Raw genomic sequence first — 6,565 nt, 5'->3', positions numbered from 1 at the left:
GCACTAAATCACAGTTCTACACTTTTCTAAGACCTTGTAAACATTTATCTTCTTTAAAAAAGCTCCTCTCTACATTAAATTTCATGGTATTCCAAAGAGTAATATCATAGCAATGCAGGCAAGATAATCTAGCACTCTGTATTAGCAATCAGAAGATATTTCTGGAACTTGCAGTAATGATCTGACAAGACCATGCATGTCATGGTCAGCGACATGTTGGACACTTCTCCCCAGGAGCAGGAGTGCAGGCTGACATCTGTGTCCTCAAGGCAGATGTGGGGCCATGACTCTGTTCCCCTCTTTCTATTCAGTGCTGTGTTTGAGAGAAGCCTTTCTGCATGCCTGCTGGTTCCTAAGCTCTTCCTTTGAGCAGGAAGAAAGCTGTTTGTTGTTTGGTTCCCATCTCTGGACACAGAATGCCTGGTGACAAACCCCACACCTCACATCTCACCGCATTTCTTCCTGCTGCTGGCCTTATGTGACTAAAAGGGATGCATAACCTGTGTCAGTGCACAACTCTGCCTTTCTAATTGATGTCCTCTTCCAGTAAAAGAGAAATAAATATTTAGTTTGGGTTGCAGGATAAAAGCAGCCAGAGTAGGAACCACAGGCTTTCCCCTGCTGTCCCTCTGAACCTATCACTAGCCATGACCTGTGTGTGCAGATGTCACTAAGTTGCCACCAGTTTCTCCTGGCAGATTTTTGCCTGCTGACCAAAAACACATATCTGTGTACCTCCACTTGCCTGGAAGGAAAAGCTACCTGGGACAAGATGAGCTCTCCAAAACTACCAGAAAATTCTGGTGAATGCTCTGCCTTTTCAGTAGGATGAGCATGTCCTTCCCTGCCCTACATCTTACACATGCAACACATCTCCTTGTTAATGATGCAGCAGGGTGAGCTGGCTCCTGCAGCTTCAGATTTGCTTTCTGCTCACACACGCTATTCAGGAGTTTGTTCCAATTATGGTCAGAGAGGCCTCTCTCCACAGGACTGGGAAAACTCAAACGTATGCAGAAATCCATTGCATTCTCCCACTTCTTCTCCTTTTAGTGCAAGCCAGATGCCTCCATCACAATAATTCTCACAGTTATCTCAATGGCTCTCACCCTCCTGTACAGGGTGAGCAGAGTGCTGCACTCCATCTTCCTTTATCTTTGGAAAGCAGGCAGTGCTAGAGGAGCCACGTCTTCTTTCATTTGTTCTTTGAGTACAGCACTTGGCTATCAGGTCCTAGAGAACAACTGCTCAAAAATAAGCCTTTTCAAGGGGTTGAATGCTTCTCCTTTTTACTTGATGTGTCTGCAAAAAAAATGATTAATGTCCACCTGATTTTCCTTCCCTATGCTGCAAGCCGGGCAAATGTCTGTGCTCATCAGTTCTCCCAGTTAGTCCTGATGGGGCTAAAATAGCTTTTGACTAAAATGCCTGCAGCGGCTCCTGTGAAAGCAGTGGGGCATGGTGAGCTGAGCCACAGCTTGGGCACCTGGACTCTCTGCACTCTTACACTCTGCATGTTGGTTGTGCTTCATTTTTGGAGCTGTGAAGGGCTGCAGCTCACCTTAGATTTAAGTAGCTCAGTCATGGGGAATTATAATCCAGGCAAGTCACAAAGGTTCATGAATTTGTGATCCGTTCCCTGTTACAGTGAAAACTTTGCTGTGTGGCATTCTCAGCACTTTGTAGATATGGCAGGGCTAAAGAGACTCCCACAGAAACTCTGCCACAGGTCTTCAGATCTTTCCTTTCTCTCTCCACTTGCCCATAGAAATGTTTTCCTCTGCACTGCAGGCAGGTGAACCGGAAACTTGAACTCGGTACGTTGCTCTGGTAAAATGAGTTTCACATTAGACCACATTCAGAGTCACACATGCCTTGTGCACTAATTGCTTTGTGGTTGCCTACAGAGGAACTTCCCGTGGGTATAAATCCTACCTTATCACCATCTGACTCCAGCTTTGCATCAGAGTAAGTGTCTGCATTGTGGACAGGACAACCACAGGTATTTGGGATTCTGCCTACGAGCTAGGAGAATAAAAAGAATCAACCTCTTATGTGCAATTATCTGTCCACCCTCCCAGAATGGGAGATTTACAGGGGGATTAATCCATCAGTGCAGGCTACTGATTAGATCCATGGCTTATGAGTAAGCACAGAAGGAACAGTCCTTTACAAATTCCCTTTCAATCTTTATTTTAGACAATCCTGCTGAACCTGACTCAATGGTATGTTTTCATTCTTCCTTTCCATACGGTTCCAACAACCAGGCAGGCCTGGAAGCTCTGAGATACTGTAGGCACATTCTTCTTTTCCATGTTATTCAGGATGCATCCAACATCCCAGCCTGCTATTGTTATCCCAGGCTAAGCTTATAGACTGGAGATTCAAATTCCATAACAGCAGATGAGATTCTGGGTGCTAAAGGAACCCAAATTCCAAAGCTTTTGAAGTTTCTCCACCACTAATGATGTCCCCAATGATAGTTCATCTGCTCCTGCCTGACAAGCTTGTTGCCATGGTGTCTGTCTCCCACTGTATAACTGGCACATACAGCATAAAAACCTCTCTTTCTTTAGTAGAGCAAATCACTTCACTTGTAACTGTTGGCCACTCATTAACTCCTTCCTCATTCTTTGAAATCTTCAATGCAGCTGTCACCTGACTTGCACTGTGTGGACAGGAGGTGCTTGGGGAGGGTTGTGTGCAAAGATGAAGAACAGAAAATAATCCAGAGGAATGTATCTGAGGGATGGACTCAAGAAGTACCTGGACAAACAACCAGGAATAACAACCAGAATAACAAAAAACTGGAATAACAGCCAGGAAGAAGGTGAATGAAGCAGCTTTTTGTCTATTCAGTAGCTGAACAATGTCAGGAACTGGAGAAAATGGGTTCTTCTGTGGCCCTGCAAGTTTTAGGAAGGAAGACATGTATATTCCCTTCAGAATACACATGGCTGACTTAGAAAAAAAAAGCTCTTTTGCTATTTGGAAAACTCTGTAAACCATTGGTAGTTTTGTCTATTCATTCACCTCTAAACATGTAAAAACTACATAGTCAGCCCAAGGAGTGATTAAGATATTTCTTCTAACCCACCTTTTATTCATTCAAAAAACCCTCAAACCTCCAAATTGAAAGGTATTTTCTTCAAGTTCAAACTGGTGTGCTCCTCAATGTGATCCCTCACCAAATTAGGTTTTCCTAGGCTAGTTTGAACAGTGTAGCTTGATCTCATTCTTACAGAGATCATAACAGTGAGGGCCCTCTTCCAATGTCTTAAAGCATTTCAGGCTTCCCTAAATTCCCATATCCTTTTTGATAGTCTCTCTCTTATTCTCCAAAATGCACAGACTGTCACATTTTTATCTCTGCTGTATGCTTCTTTTCAGCTGATACAGTGAAATGTTTCAGTGTTCCTTTGTTATACATAAAACACCACTGAGGCTGGTTTTGAAGGGGAACTTTCATCACCCTCCTTAGTTGTTCACTCCCTGCCAGTGAAGACACAAACCATACCCAGATCACAGGGTCTCTACTGTGCTCCAGACTTGCCACACCACCACCAGTTGCTGAGGTGGAGCAGCAGGAATAGCTACAATCACTGGGAAACATCACCCAGGTGCTCTGCTGAGGCCACTTCAAAAGAGCTCTCAGAGCCCAGGTACATGGGGCACAGAGTCCCCACAGAATACCCAAGAAAACTTTCAGTCTGTTCATGTAGAAAGCACCACAAATCTTCCCAAAGACATGTCTTCATTGCATCATAGATACATGGGTACAGTAACCACATTTCCATGTAAGTGGGCGTTTTCTCTATGTCTTTACTCAGCCCTGCGCCTCCACAGGGGCACCACTGAACTTCCCACCACAAATGTCACTGCCCTGGCAGTGGCATCACAGACTATGAAGAGAAAATAACAGCCAACCTCTTTGCCATTGAGGGCCTGTGTTTACACACAGAAACCGGTTTATTACTAAACCAGTAGCTCACATTGCCTTTAACACCTTTGAAAGGAGTCAGGCTACTTGTTTGTCTGATGAAGCTTTCAAAGAAGAAGGAGGATAGGCCAAGGCAGTGTGACATTGCTTTAATGTAAAATCATAAGTGCTCTCTTTAGTAATGATGGGCATCCGTTTGCCACAGCTTAGCTACAGATAGCACAGGATTTGGCATTTCCAGAGATATCTCATTTCTCTGTCTTAGTTTCTCAACACACCTTACTTGATTAGCCAGCACCCCTAGGCCATTTCTTGGGCATAGCTCTCTGGACACCAGGACTTCAAGGTTACCTGTCTTTGATGTCATCCATGTAGGCTTGATCAGGAAAAAAATATTTCTTCTTATTTAAAGAGCTTTATTTGGTAATTGATATTAATAAGATATCTGGCACAGTAACTAAGCCAGCCAGCTTGAAACTGTGTTTGCAAAACTGTGTGTTTTCCCAAGCTGTAATCATACTCTTAGACCACAGTGCAAATTTACCCAGTACACATACCACAGCAGGTATGATCTCTTGAGAGTCTAAGGAGCTTTGTGACCAATACATTTTATTTCAAATTGTGTTTTGCAATGTTTTAAAAGATCATCATATTTGCTTATTAATTTGCATGGAGTTGGAGCTCAGGAAATGCAGTGCTTGTCAAACATGCGATTGATAACTGGTAGTGATTGGTGGTATGGCAGGCAGTGGGGCATCCCACAGGGTCTCTGTGTTGGGATGCAGCAGCATTCCCAAGGGATATTCCAGTGTGCAGGTTGTGTCATATGAAGGATGCTCCCATATGGTTTGAATGAAAGAATCTTTGCTGGGGAAGTTTTGCCTGGCAGATGGCAACTGTGAATACAGGGAACTAGGAAAATGTTTTCAGTTTCAGAAAGAATAACCATAGAATTAATTAAACATAAAAAAAGGAGATTAAAGGAAAAATGAGAAAATTATAAAGTACCAGCCTGACCTCTAATTTGTAAAGCACTTTTAGCCTGAGAGAACCCTGAGAGAAGGAGCTATCTGAAACAGCAGTAGTAAACTTAATCATAATGAAACTGATTCCAGCAGAGAATGCCAGCTTTCTATGTGTTAATTTAATTTGAACTCATTTCAGTTTTTGGCTGGGATTCTTTGTGTATGTGAGTTGTCAACAAGTCCATGGAATACCCCTATCTTTGTTATTAAAAGCAGTGCCTGGGAAGATCAGGGTGATGTGGCGAACTTATGCTGCTGTTTTACTAATTTTCACCCTCTTAATAGACAGTAGAGACGTTGCTGGAGGAGTGGAAGCCCATCAAGTATGGGCCCCACTTCAGCCCAAAACTAACATCTGGGTCACCCTGGCAAACTTAACTAACCAGGACGCTATTTGCCTGTCATTATCTTCTCCCGGTAATCCATTTACAACCTGTTTGATTGGGTTACCAGCAGATCCCTGGCCATGCCCCTCACATGTACCCACCTGTAGGACTAACAATGCTAGGGCAAGTGTAGATAATTGGGACCAATGGGTTTCCTTTTTTCCCATAGCACCACAAGAACCCCAAGAATTGGAGATGTTAGGTTCAGCAATGGCAGATGCATGTCTTAATTTCAACCATAGCTGCCAACCAAGAACCATTCCAATATTGTAACTTCCAGCATGGCTATCTACCGTAATGCAACAGCTTGGTGCAATTATACCACAAAGTGTCAATCTCATCAAATGACCCTATTCAATTGCCAGCAGGATACTTCCTAATATGTGGGGACCGTGCTTGGCCCGGTATCCCATCAATGCTGCATGGGGGACCATGTACTATTGGACGGCTGTCTCTACTTACACTCAACATGCCCATGATACTAAACACGAGCCGCCGCCATCATCAAAATAAACAAATGGCTCATGCCTTTGCTGCAGACTGCAGGGACGATGTAAAATTCTGGTCCCCAGAGGCCATAGTTGCAGCATCTTTCTTGACTCCAGGGGTATCAGCAGCAGGTGCTCATGCTATTTTAAATAAGTTGGGATGTTGGCTTGCTAAGCAAACCAATGCCACCTCTTTTGCACTTTCTAGCCTTTTGCTTGATGTTGATTCTATTCGCCATGCAACGCTTCAAAATAGAGCTGCAATTGATTTTCTTTTACTTGCACAAGGCCATGGTTGTGAAGAATTTGAGGGCATGTGTTGCATGGATCTTTCTGATCATTCACAGTCCATTCACTCCCAACTCTCTGAGTTGCGGAGGTTAACTGGAAACTTACAGGTAGAATCGGGCTTTGGTACTGATGGATGGCTCAAATCATTAGGCCTGGGATCATGGTTACGCTTTATTGTTAAGGTTAGCATTATAGTGGGCATTATAGCTTTGTTAGTAGTATTAATTTTGCCGTGCTTTTGCATATGCCTACAGAACATGGTGCAAAAGATGATATCTGCTGCATTTAATCAGACCATGCTTGTTCAACAGAAAAACAGGGAAAGTGTGGAGAGCTTTGTGGACAGTTGGCTAGTTGAGAAAGGTCATGTCGACATAATACCATTGGTTAAGTTAGAAGGAGGCAAGTCTAGGATTCAGCAGTCAGTGTCCAACC

This window comes from Agelaius phoeniceus, chromosome 3 (genome assembly GCF_051311805.1).
Source record: "Agelaius phoeniceus isolate bAgePho1 chromosome 3, bAgePho1.hap1, whole genome shotgun sequence".
Taxonomy (NCBI): Eukaryota; Metazoa; Chordata; class Aves; order Passeriformes; family Icteridae; genus Agelaius; species Agelaius phoeniceus.
This window is presented reverse-complemented; position numbering follows the sequence as displayed.